Genomic DNA, 14,792 nt, shown 5'->3' with positions numbered 1-14,792 from the left:
CTTGAGCTCACTTTGTAGCCTAAGGCTGGTTTTGAACTCACAGTGATCCTCCTGCCTCAGCCTCCCGAGTGCTGGGATTACAGACATGAGCTGCCACACCTGGCTAAAGGTTCCCTTTTGTGAGTTTCTTGTAATGAAAGCTCCTGAGTGATCACTGACCATCTGAAAAAAGAAGATAGGAAAACACTTTGCACTTTGCATCTTTTTTGTTTGATGTTTTTGTTTTTGAGACTGTGAGTAACTTACTATGTAGTGTAGGGTGGCCTCGAACTCATTCATGTAGCCCAGGGTACCCTGAAACTCATGGCAATCCTCCTGCCTCAGTTTTCTGAATGGTGGGATTACAGGACTGCACAACCATGCCTGGCTCCAAAGTAAATTTTACATAAGTATTGTCATCATCATCATCATCATCATCATCATCATCATCATAATCATTGTCATCCCATTTCCCTGGACCCCAACAGTAGCTCTTGGGTGTTCAGCTGAACTTCTTGCTCAATAAAAGGCATAACTCTATCTCTATCTACATGACAATTAAGTCCACCTAGACTTCTGTGTATCTTCATTGAATTCTGTCAATGAGGGCGCACAATTCTCTTTTCCCTTAAACATCAACTACATCTGTTCCTCACCCACTGTTTTAGAAGACATTAAACACTAGGTGTATTTTTTTCCTTGTGTAAACGTTAAACAGGCCTGACCAACACTGGTGAAGTTGATTATAGTGAAGGAAGTGTCTTTTACTCTATCATTCAAAGATGTTGGAGGCATTATTAGTCTCTCTAGGTTTTTAGATAATAGTGAGATGGGAAAGGATGAAAACTATTTAAAATTCATTTTTCTTATAGATTCAAGTGATGATTTAGCTCCTGGAAACAAACTTGTGCCATTCCTCATTGAGTTATCAAAGATGGAAGCCTCTAACCCTTTTGGATTTGTACCAATGTTTTATATATCTTCTTTTTTTTTCTTCTCTTTTGCTTTCTTTTATTTTTTCCCTGAAAAAGTGAAAATATTTGTATTCTGCATATTTTGGATAAATTATCTACACAATGATAATGTGCTTTTTCACTCAAGAAACAGAATTCTTTTTAATAGACAACTTTTTATCACAGTCATGAATCTTGATCTCTGGTATCTTTTATTTTATCCATTCAATAGTTGATGGGCTTTTGGGTTATTTCTACAATTTACGTATCACATACTGTTCTCCTATAAATATGGTTGCAATATATTAATGTATTGTGATGTTTTTAATTCTTCCAGAAAGATACCCAGAAGGGAAATAGGTGGTTTGAATAGGACCACTGTTCATTGTGTTTTGAGGAATCTCCACACAGATTTCCATAGTGGTTGAACCATTATTCATTCCCCCAGAATGTAGAATTGTACCATTTTCTTCGCAGCTTCCCTGGCATTTGTTATTTCTTGTTTTCTTGATGATAGGCATTCTTTCAGGAGGTCAGGCCCTGGTGGATTCACTACTCAGTTCTACAAGAAATTAGGGAAAATTTAATTCCAACAATGCTGAAATTGTTTAATGAAATTGAAATTTGGTCAATACTCCAAAAATAATTCTTGGAAGCAAGTATTATCCTGGTTAAAAAAAAAAAAAAGAAAGATCCAACCCAGAAAAGAAAATTACATGACAATCTCCCTAACAAGCATGGATGTTAAAATACTCATTAAGATACTGGCAAACAGAATGCAGCAGATCATCAAGAAATTACACACCATAAGCAAGCATGATTTTTCCCAGAAGTACAGGGATGGTTCAACATAGAAAAATCAATAAATGTAATACATCATATCAGAAGTAAGGTCAAAAATCATATGATCATTTCAATAGATGTAGGAAAATCATTTGACAAAATCCAATGCCCATGCATGATAAAAACCCTTCAGAAAAATGAAATAGATTGTCTTTATCCCAATCTGATATTCATGTTTTTTTCTGCATTCCTGTCTCGTTAATCATTGTTTTACATTCTTTGACTTTCAGTCTATGAATTACTTTTTGAATTTAATGTGTTTCATGTATGCATATTTTAGATCTTGCTTATTAATCCATTTACTCAGTTTGTTTCTTTTAATTGGAGAATTGAGACAATATACTGATGCTTATAATTGATATGCAATGATTTATGCTCCATGTATTATTTTCCTGTTGCAAATTTCCTGTCTTTCCTCTTTCTTTGACTGCTTGCCTTACCTTGAGTATTTTTAAATTGGCATTCTTGTAATTGTCATCTTCCTTGTCTCTTTTTAGAACATCTTCAGAACATTTTGGATTGCTGGCTTTGTGGCCATAAATTTCTTCAGTTGTTCTTTATCATGTTTGTGTCTTATTTTTTTCAGTGATTTTCAAATTTAGTTTTGTGAGTTGCATCAATCTAGCTTGAAAGATGTTTTCTTTTAAGCTTTAAAATATTTTATTGCAATCTCTCCTTGACTTAAGGATTTGTGTTGAAAATTCTGTTATGATTCATATGAGATTTCCTTTATAGATGATTTGTTTCTTTTCTCTAACAGCTTTTAATATTGTACAATTGCGCTTAATTTTTGTAGTCTTGTCTATTACATGCTTTGTTGTAGATACTTTACTATAGATAATTTAGTCATGATTACTTGGTGTTCTATATACTTCATTTAAATGTATGTCAAATTCTTATTCCATACTTGGGAAATTTTCTGAAATTACTTCTGTGAACAGAGTATTTTATGTCATTTGGACTTCATCTTTCATCTTTGTTGACTCAGGCCAATATTATGTTGTTTTTCTTTACATGATCTTGTAGTTGTTTGACTGATTTCTCTTGGTTCTTTTCTATGTTTAAGAAAATTTTTATTTCATGTTCACTAACAACAATCTTGTCTTCTAGATCACATATTCTGCTTTCACATTTCTTCAGTTGGCTGAATATAATTTCAATAGAATTTTTAATCTATTGGATATCTGTTTGAATCTGTTTCATGGAATTAATTTCTAGCTCTCTTTGGATATTCGTAGCTTTCTACATTTTCCTAAGCTTCCTTTTTTTTTGTATATCTACTGTAAATTCATTGAGCAAGCAATTCATTATGATCATCTCTTTTTGTTACTTGAGAGATTATTTCTGATCTGATTTTCTATATAGCATCATTCCTCTGTTTCCTTTTGTTCTTCTGCTATCATTTAAGAAAATTCAGGTGAGTTGCTTTTGATTTTCTCTACCTTGTCCTCATTTGGATTTATCCTAGGTACCTTGAAGATCTGGAGTTGAAATTTACTTTTGTGTCTTATTTTCTATTTTAACTTTTTTTTTCCTGTGTTCACGCTTATAGATTGGTTACTGGTAGGTAGATTTATTACAAGCATTGATGCTACCCCAGGAAATGTCTGTTCCTCAGAAATATCTTCTAAATGTAGTTGTCACTTGACATTTGTTTCTTTCCCAAATCCTACCTTCCAAACATTCCCAAATTATTGCAAAAATAAGATACTATTTATTTGGCTCAGTATTCCAACCTTTGGTACTGAACTAGAGTGATGATTATGACCCCAGATAACCACAGCGTTGTGATAAAAGGAAGAAAACTTATTACAATAGGTATGATACCCTAGTTTAAGTGGTACAATTAGCAATAACAATAGCATTAAGCATAGGCTAGGAGCTGAAAAATTGTGGTAATTATTTTTTTTAAATTTTATTTAAGGAGAAAAAAAAAGCAGGGAAAGGGTACAAGTTATACAGATTTACAGAAAAAAAAATGAACAGTAGGAAATCACTAGTTAATGGATTACATATTGTCATCTTAGAAATAATTGTTCAAGTCACAAAATTAAAGCTTGTAAAGTGGACATTCCATCAATGATATTGCAAACAGTTCTGTTCATTGATCCAATAAAACTCTGTGATATCATTTTCTATCTTATACACTTAAATATACATGCAGTTATATAGTTTGGAGCACTTTCTTTTCCTCTCTTTTGTACCATGACTATTACACATTTTGGGTTTCATTGCTCCCACGGTTCTTATTACTTTTTTGGAAGAGAGTAAAACCAAATGTGACATAACAACAGAATCGGTCAAGTCAAAAGGGTGGACATAATAGATAATGTAAAAACATAATACAAGGTGATCAACAATGGTAACCATAATGCCTCCCGCTATCTCTAATAGAATTGCCTATATCATTAGTTATAATACAATTGAACAAAACAGTAAAGAATAAAACCGACAAAACCAAAACATTGGAGACATTGTAGGTCTTCAAAAGTAGATAACAGTCAATAAGAATGGGCGTCATAATGAATCTCATTATCTTCACAGCTGATGCCTAAACTTTCAAACCTGATACTATCCAGCAAAACAGAATAGGGGAACATCAGTTAAAAACCAGATGGTGAGAGTAATACAGGGCTTTAAATCAAGGTAATGAAAAGTCAAAGTGGGTTACTATAATATATCCTGCTATTTTTTTCCTTTAATTAAAAGGATAAAGATAAAAAAGTAAATAATGGAGTGGAGATTGAGATAAAAGAGGGCATAACAACGAAACAGCGCAGATCAAAACATAACCATTTAAGCAGAACAGTGTTTCACCACCAGATAATCCTAACCTAAAAGTAGTTACCATATTGTCTCTTTCTTTGAAATCCTTGAGTACAACTTCGTATACTGTAGCATTAAGTATATCAAAACAATGTAAAACCATTCAAGAGAATGACAGCATTACAGAGTATTTAGAATCGACTAACAGAAAATGAACAATGTTTTCTGTATAATCTCCTTGTCTTTAAAAGGTTTTTGCTTATACTATCGTACATAATAAAATCCAATAAGATACAGCCTATTTAGACCATCGGAGACAGAAGGACAAAAGCTAGATGAGACTTCAAAGCAAGATGATACTAAATCAGTATTACCTATTAAGATGTCATTTTCTCCAAAATAGCTGTTCCTATCATCCAATCTTCTCTGCCTCATTTCTGTTGAGCTCTTTTTCTGTCAGTAGCTGTCAGTTTGTCTTCTTCATTTTGTTCTCTGCTCCATTCATTGTGGCCTCTCTGCCATTATTTCTGGATTCTTTGTATTTTTCTTTTTTTAGAATATCCTGCAATACTCTCTGTAGAGTTGAATTGGTGGTTGCAAATTCCCCCAGTTCCTCTTTATCCTGGAAGCACCTAGTTTTTCCATCAATTTCCAGGGACAGTTGTGCAGGATATCTCAATCTTGGCTGGAGATTATTATCTTTCAAAGCTTGAATTATTTCCCCTCACGTTCTTCGTGATTTGATGGTTTGTGCAGAGAAATCTGCTGTAATTCTGATGGGTGTTCCCTTGTAAGTGGTCTGTTTCTTGTCTCTTACAGCTTTTAATATTCTGTTCTTGTATTGAATTTCTGGAATTTTTATTATTATATGCCTGAGTGTTGGTAATTGTTAATTTGGTACCTTCAATGGTAAGAGCAAGACCTACAATTATATTAAAAAGTATAGCATAAACCAAAAACTTGCATGTAGTCAGTTTCCTCTTAGTAGAGTGATTTTAACCTGTGGGGGAAATTTTTGAGGGATATGGGAAAAATACAGAAATAAATCAAGAAAAAATATAGTAGAATAATGGTTGATGGACAAAGGAAGATTATCCAGGCTTTGGGAAACTAGAGAAGAATATATATGAGACAAAGAATGAAGGAGAAATCAAAAGGATATTGAAGCAAACCAGAAAGACTAGAGAGAATGTTCTCTGACATGAAAAAAATAAAAAAAAACAATCAAAAATAATAATTGAATAAAGAGAAAGAGCTAGAAAAAAGACAAACAAAACAAAAGTAACAACAACAACCTAAACAACCAAAACAACAGAAAAAGAAGAAATGAAACAAGCAAATGATACCAAGAAAACCAATCAGATTCCTCTGAAATCCACGGTTCTTTCTTAGTACCCAAGTCAAAGTGCAAATCTTTGCTACATAACCCCACCACATCTGCAGTAAGATCAGTGTTGAGTGCAGGGCTGATCTTGGTCTCTGGATGTATTAGGGTTGTATATTAAACCAACAACTCTCTAGATGTGCCTCCATGCCCCACCCTGGTCTCCTTCCACTTTTTGTCACTGTGTTGCTCACCCAGATGCTGTAGTGCCCTCAGACAGAGACTTCTCAAGACTCTCTCTAGTCCTTCTTCAGTTGGTTCCTCCCATCCCTTGCATAGCATCCTCTGTCCCATTTTTCTAGCACATCTCTCTCATCTCTCATGACACTGAGAGCAAGAGATAGGGAATAATGCTATGCAAATCAGTGTCTTTGCTGCCAGTGTGGCCTCTTACCTACTTGTTGCTAGAGGTTTCACTTGGTTTTTATGGCACACAAAAAAAAGTAAAATAAAATAAAAATAAAACACTTCAGGTCCATGGGATGGAGCAACTTCCTGGACCATCAGTGACCTTCTTTCAGTGTGGATAACTGAGCTGCAAGAGGTGAGTTCGTGCATACCAGTGGGGGCCTGGGGAGAGTTTAAGCTCATTGCTCCCAGTGGTCAAGGACCTTCCTGGCTTCCAGCAACACTAGATTGGACACCGAAGTTTTCTTTGCCTGGCTGGGCCATGCCCAGTGACCTTCTTTCAATCTGGGGAACTGGACTCTCTGAGGTAAGTCTAGCACACCAGCACCAACACAGGGAGACTTTAAGATCATCTCTCCCAGTGGATAAGGACCCACCTAGCTTCCATCCACACTAGACTGGGCTCTGTAGGTTTCCAGGCTGGCTGGGCAATGCCCAGCAACCTTCTTTCAATCTGGGTAACTGGGCTGCAAGAGGTGAGTTCCTGCACACTGGCAGGGGTATGGGGAGAGTTTCATCATTGCTCCCAGTGGTCAAGGACCCACACAGCTTCCAGCTACACTAGACAAGGCTTGGGAGGTTTTGCAGCCCAACTAGAACACTCCCAGTGACATTCTTCAGCCAGGGGAGCTGAAGGCACATGAAGTGAGTTCCAGCATATTGGTGCTTGCCCAGGGAGAGTTTTGGACCATAATCCATAGTTGTTGGGTTCACCCCCAGCTTCCTGGAGTGCTGGAGGTGACACAGAAGGTCTTGTGGGTCTGACTGGACTACTCTCAGCAACCACCATTCAGTCCCAAGAGCCGAGAGCATAGGAGACAATTTCCAATACACCCAGGGTAAGCTTTGGAACATCACTCAAAACACAGAAATATAGCAAAATGACAAAAGGAAAGACCAAAATGCAATCTCAAACCCCCAACCTATCCTGAGAAAGCCTAGGATCCACATATATACAAGAAAAAATATACCATATACCTGAAATACTTGAAATAATAGCAAATGAAATAAAGAAGCAACTCTGGAAAGCATTAAAGGAATCCAAACATTGAATAATCTCCCAGGTAAAAGAAGAAACAATAAAAGTAATGAAAGAGGTGCTGAACACATATAAGGAAGACACAGTTAAAAAAATAGAGGAACAAAACAAAAAGAATCCCTGGATTAACAATATAAGAAACCAACAGAATACGAGAAGCAGAATCAAAGAGATATATCGGAAATCAAAAATTCCATTTAAAGTTATCAAAACTGCCTCAACGAAAGTGAAGATAAAATTTCAAGATCTCAAAGACAAGATTACAGCTAATGAACAGGAATGGAAAGATCTTTTAAAAAAAATTAGAAGGAATCAGGAAATAACAACTGAACAGCTGCAAGACAATTCAGTGAAAAACAACGTAAGATTGATAGGGATAAATGAAAAAGAAGGGGACAACACAAATGATATCAAAATGCTATTTACAAAAGAAATAGCTGAAAATTTCCCAAACACAAGAATAGAAACTGACATTGGGATGAGTGAAGCATACAGAACTCCAAATATCCATAATTAAAATGAAACTACACCCAGACATATAATAATCACAATCCCAGAAATCCAACACAACACAGAATATTAAAAGCTGTTAGAGGCAAAAGACAGATCACATATAAAGGGAAACCTATCAGAATCACAGCATATTTCTCAACACAAACAATGAAGTCAACAAGAGCATGGAGTGAAGTATTTCAGATCCTAAAGGAAAATGATTTGCAACCTAGACTGATGTACCCCGAAAAACTGTCCTTCAAAATGGATGGCAAAATAAGATACTTCCATGACAAACAACAGCTGAAGACTTTCATAATCACCAAACCAACCCTGCAAAGAATACTGAAAGACAGTCTAGATACACACAGGAAAAAAAACCACTAAGCAAAGTAGACAATTAAACAAAATGGAAAGGTAAAGACACAACAGCAGCAAGATAACATGTCAACAATAAAAAATATATAACAGTTATAACCATTAATGTAAATGGTCTCAATTCACAAATTAAAAGAAACAGACTGGCAGAATGGATCAAAAAACAACATCCAACCATATGCTGTCTACAAGAAACCCATCTAACCCAAAAGGAAACTCACAGACTGAAAGTCAAAGGATGGAAAACAATACTTCATGCAACAGGAACCCCAAAAGAAGTGGGGGTAGCTATTCTGTTTGGAGACAATGTGAACTTCAAACCAATAATGCTGAAAAGAGATAAAGAAGGCCATTACATACTGGCTAGGGCAAAACTTCAAGAGGAAGAAATAACTATCTTAAATATATATGCACCAAACTCCAGAGCACCCAGTTACACAAATCAAGCATTAACAGAATTGAAAAATTAAATTAGAAATAACACAAATTATAACAGGATACCTTAAAACACCATTGACACCAAGGGACAGATCAACCAGACAAAAAATCAGCAAAGAAATAACAAAACAGAGTCACATCTGTGAACAAATGGAGTTGATAGACATATACAGAGTGTTCCATCCAACAACAGAATATACATTCTTCTCAGCAGTACATGGGACATTCTCTAAGATAGACCATATACTAGGCCACAGAACATATTTAAGTAAATGCAAAAGAACTGAAAATTTCCCACTCATATTATTAGATCACAAAACTAGAAATTAATAATACAAGAAACTGCAAAATCCCCATAAACACATGGAAATTGAATAATTCACTCTTGAGCAATCAGTAGGTCACAGGGGAAATTAAAGAAGCAATTAAACAATACCTACAAGCAAACAAAAGTACAAATAAAACTTACCAGAATCAGTGTGAAGCAATGAAAGTGGTCCTCAGAGGAAAATTTATTGCACTGATTTCCCACATCAGGAAAACTGAATACAAATAAACAACCTGATGTTACACCTGAATCATGTAAAAAAAAAAAAAAAAAAAAGAAGTCAAGCCCAAAAGCAAAGGAAGGAAGGAAACTACAAAAATCAGAGCAGAAATTAATGCAGTAGAGACCAAGAAAACAATCCAAAGAATCCATGCTTCAAAGAGTTGGTTCTTTGAAAGAATAAATAAAATTGATAAGCGCCTAGCCCTCCTTATTTTAAAAAGGAAAGAAAAAGCTCCATTTAATGCAATAAGGATGAAAAAGGTGAAATAACTACAGACTCTGTGGAAATACAGAAGATCAACACCTATTTCAAAACTCTAACCTTCATAGGTACAGTAACACAGAAGAAATGGACAGATTCCTAGAAACATACGAAGTATCAAGGCTGGGTCAAGAAGATATAAAACTGCTGAATAATCCAATTTCTATTAACGAAATTGAAAATGTAATTAAGTCCTTACCTACAAAGAAGAGCCCAGACCCAGACGGATTTACTGTGGAATTCTACAAGAAAAGCAAAGAAGATGTATTGTCGACATTCCTCAAAGTCTTCAATGAAATTGAAAGAGAAGCAATTCTTCCTAAGTCATTCCTGGAAGCAAATATTACTCTAGTACTAAAACCTGAGAAAAACCCAACTAAAAAAGAAAACTACAGGCAAGTCTCCCTAATGAACACAGATGCAAAAATCCTCAATAAAATATTGCTGAAAATAGGATGCAGCAAATTATCAAGATTATACACCACGACCAAGTGTTATTCATTCCATGCATTCAGGGATGGTTCAACATATGTAAATAAATAAATATAAGCCACCATATCAATAAAGCCAAAAGTAAGAATCACTTGATCATTTCTATAGATGCAGAAACAGCTTTTCATAAGGTCCAACACTCATTCATGTTAAGAACCTTACAGAAAATTGAAACAGATGATCTTTACCTCAATATGATCAAGGCCATCTATGACAAACCAACAGCCAGTATTATATTAAATGACCAAAAATTGAAGGCCTGTATCTTAAAATCAATCACGAGACAAAGATATCCCTTATCACCACTCTGATTCAACATAGTACTGGAAATACTAGCCAGAGCAATTAGTCAAGAGAAAGAAACAAAAGGGGTAAACTTAAGAAAAGAGGAAGTTAAATTATCATTATGTGCTGAAAACATGCTACTCTACATATAAGACCCCCAAAACCAAATTGAAAGACACTTAGATATAACTAATAAATTCAGCAATATAGCCAGATATAAAATCAACACTCAAAAATCAACCACATTACTATACACTAACAAAAAAATCACTGAGAGAGAAAGAAGAGAAGCCACATCCTACACACTTGCATCCAAAAAAATGAAATACTTAGGATTTAATTTCATGAAAGAAGTAAAAGATCTCTACATGGAAAATTATAATACCCTGAAAAAGAAATTAAAGAGTATCTCAGGAAATGGAAAGACATAACTTGTTCATGGACAGGAAGTATAAATATTGTTAAAATGGCCATTCCCACAAAATTGTTATATAGATTCAATACAATCCTAATAAACATACCATCAACATACCTCATAGATCTCCAGAAATCACTCCTAAAACTCATCTGAACCAGAGCCCTAGAATAGCAAAGGCAATTCTAACAATCAGAGGCAAGGCAAGGGGCATCACAATCCCTGACTTGAAGTTATAGTGCAAATCTACTGTAATAATGTCAACACGGTTGTCATGGGTTATGTCTGTGGCCCCCAGGCCTCATGAGTTTGCATTGTGCATTTGTGATGGGTCATTGTCTAGTGCTTGGATTAATGGTGTCAGTGCTACACCCAACAGGGGTGGAGCCAGGATGTGATGTGATGGCAGGAAGAAGGTGTGTCTTGCTCTTTGCTGGTTCCTGCTTGCTGTTTGCAGCTGCCACGAACTGGGGCCCAGCCATGGCAGCCTGTCTTGGAGACAACTGAGTACTGATTGAAACCTCCAAAAATTGTAAGAAATAAACCTTTCCTTTCCCAACTTGGGCTTCAGGTATTTCATCTCAGTGATGAGTACAAAGTAACTAAGACAAAATTTGGTACAGAGAGTGGGGTCATTTGCTGTGACTATACCTGACCGTGTTTCTCGAGAGGCTTTGGAAATGGCTTGTGGACAGAGTTTGGAAAGGTTTGGACATGTCGCCTGGATGCATAGAGCTGGAGCAGCTTAGGCTGTTCTGTAGAGGAGATACTGGTCAGAGCTCAGGAGACCAGAAAGCTGATAGAAAGCCTGATGGTAAAAAACAGGCTTGGGAGGTTTCTTCTTGGAAGAAGGACTGCATTGGTTGTTGGACTCCCTGTGATTTGTGTTATGACTTGGCAGAAAGTTTGTCAGCATTTTGTTCATGCCCAGAGACTTTTCCTGAGATGGAGACAAAGGACACTGGACTGATTGATCTTGATAAAGAAATTAAAAAGCAATCAAACATTGAGGTTGTGGCGTGGCTATTGTTGGGGTCTTTTAATCAGCTTTATGTTGCAAATCAAGAGTAAAGAGCCCAGCAGGATAATTTGCAATAATGTGAGTTTGACCAGAAGAAAAATTCCAGGAAGGCTGTGGATTGTAAAGACAAAGTTGAGATTTTGGTTGCTGAAGAGAAACAGAGACATAAGAAAGATGGCCCTGGGGCATCCCAGGAAGTAGGTCCCCACCCCTTGCAGCCTGACTGCAAAGGTGAAAGAATTTGCTCACAGGGAAAAGCCACACAGCGTCATGCTCCAGAATGGCGACGGAGGCACATGAGGTTCCAGAATTGTGAGAGAGGCCACATGAGGTTCCAGAATGACAACAACGTAGAGAAGCTTTTTATCACAATCAGGTAAACAGAGTCCTGCGATCCCAGCAACTCACCCCGGCAGCCAAGAGAGAGAAAAGCCTGACTACTGCTCTAACTAGCAGCAAACCTTGGCAACATCCACATGGTGCTGATTTTAGGTGCAAGGAAAATGCGTGAATTCTGAGGGTAAGACAGCTTCCACCTCAATTGCAAAGGGTCTGGGAGGCCAAGCAGTGTAACCCTGAAGTTTGTGAAGATGTAAGGGTGAAGCCAATGTTTAATCTTGTTTCATTTGTACAGGGTGTTACAGTTAAGAGTTGCCATAGATCTTGGAGGAGACTTCATGGGACTTGGACTTTTCAGCAATGCTGAAACTTAAGACTTTGGCAACTCTTGGAGGTGGACTAAATGTCTTTTGTATAAAGAATGTACATGAGTCCTGGGAGCCCGGGGTGGAATGTCATGGTTTATGAGGCCCCCAGGCCTCATGAGTTTGCATTGTGCATTTGTGATGGTTCATTATCTAGTGCTTGGATTGATGGTGTCATCTCAGTGATGAGTAAAATGTAACTAAGACAATGGTAATAGAATAAAAACTGATCTCAAGATCAATGGAATAGATTAGAAGATACAGCCACAACCACCAACACATTCAACCACCTTATTTTTTGATAAAGGGGCCAAACATGTTCACTGGAAGAAGACCAGTCTCTTTAATATATGGTGCTGGAAAAACTGGCTAACTTTTCACAGTAAATGTATTCATCATGTACTGCAAATATGCAGTAACAAAGATAAGAAAGGATAAATGAAATATATTTGTTGAAAATATTTTATGTTCTGAAATAAAAATAAAATAATGTATTAATATATATTTTATTTATTTTTGATTCTGATCCAATCTGGAAACTATACCTCTATATCAAGCTGTATAATTCTAAAAATGAGGAGAAAATGAATCCAAATATTAGAAATGCTCATTTTTTAGTGGTGCCATTAAAGTCATCTTTTATGTTTTATTGTTTTGTATTTAAATATGCAAACAATTAAATAAGATAAATAAATTAAAATTTTTGCATTGTATACATGTATTTAGAATATGGATAGTTACATATAGTATTCAAATTACTGATTTCTTGGTTATTTTCCATTTTGATACTTATTTCTCTGCTGAGAAACCTTCTTTGATCGTCATACAATTTTCCTACTACATTAAATTCAATTGCTGTGGTTTTTAAGAAATTCTTTTTCAAAAATATAGACATATATGGCTATATATCTAATATTTTCCATAATTATGCCAACATCATCTGATTCTAGAAAAATAAAGATACAGTGTACTTACTTGCCTTTTTATAAATCCAACTGGTTTTTTAGTATAAATAAAACATAATCTATTTTTATGGTTTATTTTTATAACATGAAAATATTTGTGAATCTCAATAGTTTGAACAATATTGAAACAAGATTTTGTTAGCTGTGTACTTCTGAAGCTCTTCTCCACTTAGCTCTGATATTCTGTATTAAAGCATCTACAGACATTGGTTGTGCTCTAATTTCACTTAGACTTGATGATTCAACTCTATTGCTCCTTTCACATCCTGTAAGCTAGCACTTTTTTAAATAACTGTTTGCTGTCTGTTAGGGTATCATGACATCTTCCTAGGTTCACTCTGAGAATTTTAGTTTTCAACAAGTTTGTTGGAAGCAGAAAGATAAATTTCCAACCATCTGGAACTATATTTATATATATGAAAGCCATTGTTTTGTTTCCCCCAGCCAAATAGTTTATCTTCATCTGGCAACCTCTTTATTTTCTCATTTTTCTTTTCCTTTAGTGAAACACCTTGCATTTCCCTTATTAACATTTGATCAATAGCTAGATGATATTGACAGATATTGATAATAATATTTGCATCCAAATGTTTCCATAGCATTCGTCATACATAAAATAATATATATATAAATACTTTATGATATGACATCTTTCTGATAAAAAGCTTATATTGGTCTAGGATTTCTGGAACGAAACTTTTAATAACACATTTAAATCAAATTTAATGATGTTTAGAAATAAGTAAACAGAAAATTCATCACATGCTACCAAAGTGGAAATAATGCAGGAGTGTTTAAATTTAATACCTTAGGCTTTTAATCTAAAAAATAATCTAGATGGAGTTTTTATAAGGTAGAGTTGCCCCTCCTTTACAAAGTAAATTGAGGCCATCCACTATGAATTCCTGAACACCATCCTTCCTCTGTTTTATATTTTCAGTCTTTACTTATCCTTTATCCCTCTCTCTTGAAAGAAGTGCCCTTCCTACATTCTAAGACTAACCTTTCTCATCATTTACTGTTTATTTGGCACTTCATTTTATTAATCATCTCCAATTTAACTATAAACCTTTCTGCTAAATTTTTCAATTTATTATGCAGACATATCCTAGTTTTCCCATATTAGATAATAGGATTTTTTTTAAGCTGGAATTCTTTCCATTTTTCATTTGTATTCTGCATTTGGTGTCTTTGTTTTCTCATGTAGCATTTACTCTTCAGTAACTTGCCATGTAGCTTGTAAACTCCACTACTTTATTGAATTTAATCTTTGTAAAAATGATCTTCTAATTCATATACTAGTGATGATTTCTCAGTTTGCATTTCATTGAAATTCTTGGGAGCTGTTGGCAAATGTGGCTACTTCTGGGTTCTGTGACATTTAATGAACTTATTCTTCTACATTGCAGATCATAATT

Source organism: Cavia porcellus, unplaced genomic scaffold (genome assembly GCF_034190915.1).
Source record: "Cavia porcellus strain 051 isolate PalLab524CR breed Dunkin Hartley unplaced genomic scaffold, mCavPor4.1 scaffold_3, whole genome shotgun sequence".
NCBI classification, from domain to species: Eukaryota; Metazoa; Chordata; class Mammalia; order Rodentia; family Caviidae; genus Cavia; species Cavia porcellus.
Note: the sequence above shows the minus strand (reverse complement) of the source record.